The 4,355-nt window shown below is 34.9% G+C and overlaps 1 pseudogene; it reads left to right on the top strand.

Annotated features, from left to right (window-relative positions):
- On the top strand, window positions 1,930–3,583 carry LOC109126794 (annotated as a pseudogene).

Here is a 4,355-nt window from a genome sequence, read left to right as displayed (position 1 = left end):
CTTCCAATTGCTTCTCAAGACGCAGATACTTGGCTTTTTCTTCACTTAGTTCCTTAGCCAACAATGCAATGTTCATCTGAAGCGTATCTCTCTCGGCAGACAACTCACTGTTATCTTGAGTCTTTTGCACAATGGTCTGAATAAGAAGACTTATCTGATCTTCCAACGACAAACCTGCCTCTTCCCCATCTGAGTCCGACTCAATTGTCTTGTCAATGTCTTCTTTCAACAACAGAACTCCATCTTCTTCATCTTCCTCGATTACTCCCAGCAGAGCCACAAAATTGTTCAGAATTTCACCTTTGTTATCTTCTTCATCAGAATCACTTTCACTCCATGTGATGTAGGACTTCTGATTACATCCTTGGGAGGGGCAATCAGTCTTGGTATGACCAAAACCCTTGCATCCATAGCATTGTAGAGAGTGCTTCCGTTTTTTGTTTGGACACTCAGCCTTGTAATGACCATATCCTTCACACTCAGCACATTGACGTTCTGACTTATCATTCTTCTTGAAGCCCTTGACAGGATCTACACTTGCAAGTGAGGGAGTTCCCTTCCACTGACCTATTTCCATCTTGCGAAAATACTTCTTAACCAACAGACCAACCTTTTCTTCGTCTTTAAGCTCCTGCGATTCAACAAGCTTCTGTTCTTCTGCAGCTTTAAGAGCAAATGACTTAGCATTCATTTTCTCTTTCTTCTTTAGTTGCATCTCAAACGCCTGCATTATCCCAACAACTTGATTGTACTTGAGTTCGTCTGAATTCAAAGACACATCAATAGCAGATCTGTGCGGCTGAAACTTGTCAGGTAGACTTCTGAGAAATTTCTTGACCAGCTTCATGTCCTTGTATCGTTTACCCAAAACAACAGATTCTTGAACAATACCACTCAACCAACTATTGTAATCCGCCACAGATTTGGTTTCAGTCATTTGAAGATTCTCAAAATCAGATGCAAGATTGTCCAACCTCGTGCGCCTAACTCGAGTAGTTCCTTCGAATGTGACTACAAGAATGTCCCAAGCCTCTTTAGCCGACACACAACCTTGAACTTGATTGAAGATATCTCTTGGCAGAGATTTGAAGATGACTGACATGACCTGCGAATTGTGCTTGGCTTCAGCCTTTTCTTCATCAGTCCACTTCTTTCTATGTTTTTGCACCAATTCACCATCTTCATTCTTCTCACCTGTTGAAAAAGATATCAGACTTTCATCAGGTGTCCGCTCTGATACCAATTGTAAAGGTATAGAGATAACACAACACACAAAAACTACACTTGGAACGCGCCAAACAAACGCTTTGAATCAATCTTATAAAGACCCTCGTTTCTTACAAGACTTGAAAAACAAAGCTCACTCTCCTATCTATCTAAGACCACCCTGTGTAGATCTAAAAGAGTATACCACCCACACTCACCTTCAAAGCTTTTGTACTTGCTTGAAGGTTTACAAAAAAACTCACAACTTTATCCCACGAGTGCTAACTCTTTTTGCGGCTAACCCTCGTCATTTTATAACCTCACACACACGATCTCTAACCTAGATCTTGTGTATCCTAACTAAAAGGAAATATTCCTTATCCCTAAGTGAATATCTTCCCTTATCCCAACTAATCAAATATATTCTCAATATCTTCGAGTATATCTTGATCTCTTCTTCCTTCCTTCTCACGCACCTTGTCATTATGTCCACAATATTTCTCCACGTCAGCACGTCACGCCACGTCAGCATATCAGCCCTATGAGACACTTCATAACTGCCAGTTCCTTTCATAGCTCTGTTACATTTTCAATATCCTTTTCATGTAAATAAGAATAACTTAATTTATAAAAGGTATATATATATATATGAAAGCTCTCTCTATTTGTGAAACAAAAAACATACAGAATTTTTTTAAAAATACTAAAAATACATATACAATTATGTCAGCTATGAAAGTACTCAGTAAACATTATTCATTGATGCCAACGCGCGGATTAAAATGTGACGGCTGTAATGTTGGTAAAGACTACTATAGTGATGGGTTTCGTTGCTTACAATCTGGAGTCTTCTTTCACAAAGAGTGTGTCATTTCCAATCTAGAGATTTGCTGCCTCTATCATCCACAACATTCTTTGCACATCAAACTACTTGCACAAAATGAAGAAGTCCATGAAGAATGCAAGCTTTGTAGAGGTAACTTGGCAAAGATGTATTACTATTGTTCAAAATATGATTTTTTTCATCGATTTAATATGCGCAAGAAAGCAAGTTGTGGTAACAATTGATGGTCCAAAGAACCACGATCATCCTTTATCCCTTGTTCCAATGATGATTACATTTACTTGTCATTTATGTGGACTCCTTGATGATCGGTTTCCTTACGCATGTAACTTATGTGAATTGAGTTTTCACAAAGATTGCGCCGAATCTATACCATAGATCAATTACTCTTGTCATCCTAAACACTTTCTCAAGCGTCTCACGCATATTCCGAGTTACACCAATGGAAAATGTTGTTTTTTTGGAAGCAAACTTCGTAATTTATTTTATCATTGCTATGTTTGTAATTTTAGTGTGGATGTCAATTGTCAAAAGAATCCACCCGCTTTCAGTGTTATCCATCCTAAGACTCATGAGCATTCACTCATCATTATGCCGCAACGAAGTTTTATATGCAGCGCTTGTGGAATGGATGACGATCCAAATCCTTATGTATGTCCTCAATGCAATTTCATGATTCATAGAAATTGTATTGATATACCACGTGTTATAAAGATCTATCGTCATGATCACTATATTTATTACAATTATTGCCTTGATGCCGGAGATTGGAAATGTGAAATTTGTCATAAAAAGATAAATTGGACATGTGGGGCATATACTTGTTCGAAATGTCCGGATATTGCCATTCATTTGAGATGTGCCACAAGATTTGGGATATGGGATGCAATTGAACTTGAAGGCAAATCAGATAATACATTAGAGGCTAAATCATACCAGGAGATAGAAAAAGGAGTAATAAAGCATTTTAGTCATGAGGAGCATACTTTAAAGCTTAAAGACGAGAGTGACTCTAATGATGAATGCATGCGGTGTAAAACATGTAATTATCTAATGATGACTCAACACGAGGCCAAATTTGCAATGGTTGTGGAGATAAGGCAACCATGGTTTTAAGTTGTGAGGAATGTGAATTTGTTTTAGACGTTAAATTCTCAATTTTGCCAAAGATTGTTAAACACAAAAATGATAAAGATCATTTTCTATCTCTATGTTACGAAAAAAGAAAAGGTGAGCAATGTTGGTGCTAGATATGCGAGGAAACAATAAATCCAGATAAATGGTTTTATTCATGTGATCATTGTAACATCACTTTTCACATCAAATGCACACTCGGAGACTTCATATGGTTAAAGCCGGGAGGAGACACCAAATCACCCTTGGTTGATGTGATTCTTAACAATCGTATAACTCGACCATTTTGTGATTGTTGTAATTGTCGCTGTCAATACCCATCCATCTTGAAATTTTTTTGGGAAAACAGTGTGTTCCTTATAATGTTTCCAACAAGATATTCAAGTTATTTGGGAATAAATCTGATTTATATGTAAAGATTTATATTATAACAAACAAATTTGACAATGTATGTGTTATGTGTTAATATATAAGATTTATCTTTTAAGCATCAAATAAATTATAAACATGCCATTCCATTGTTGCAGATTATCAGTTGTAGTCAGTTTTGGATGTTACTTTGATTTTTTTTGCCTTAGTTACTTCTGGTTTTAAAATAACAGTGTTAAAATATATATATATATGTGTGTTTTCCACTATAGCTATAAAATCTCGAATTTGGTGATAGAATTGTATAATTATATTTTCTCGCCAAAATCACAAAATGACGATGTTGGCCAAATTTACGGAATATCGTTTACTCTTTAAAACTATAAATAATTTAATAAGAAAATAAATGATCAAATTGAAATATTTTATGAAAATAAAATATATAACTTAAATCATAAAACAATAATTAAATAATTGGACATGCCCATTGTCCATAATACTTTCATAATTTATGACATAAATAATTATTAATCGGTCAAATATAGTATATGTTGTAATACTATGGAAAAAACAATACTCCCTCCATTTCAAAATATAAAATGTTTTTAGAGATTTTAGTTTGTTTCATAATATAAGATGTTTTCAACTTTATAGGCAACTTTAAAATTAATTTTTTATTTTTTATTAGTTGTTTTATGTAATCTTGTTTTTGATTGGTTAAATTTTTTAAAAGTAGACATTCCTCATTATGCGGAGGGAATATAATTTATAGGCAGAGATATAATACAATGAGTTTGACAAA

The sequence above is a fragment of the Camelina sativa genome, chromosome 10, assembly GCF_000633955.1.
Source record: "Camelina sativa cultivar DH55 chromosome 10, Cs, whole genome shotgun sequence".
Classification (NCBI taxonomy): Eukaryota; Viridiplantae; Streptophyta; class Magnoliopsida; order Brassicales; family Brassicaceae; genus Camelina; species Camelina sativa.
The sequence above is the reverse complement of the archived record's forward strand: the minus strand, read 5'-3'. Positions and strand labels throughout refer to the sequence as shown.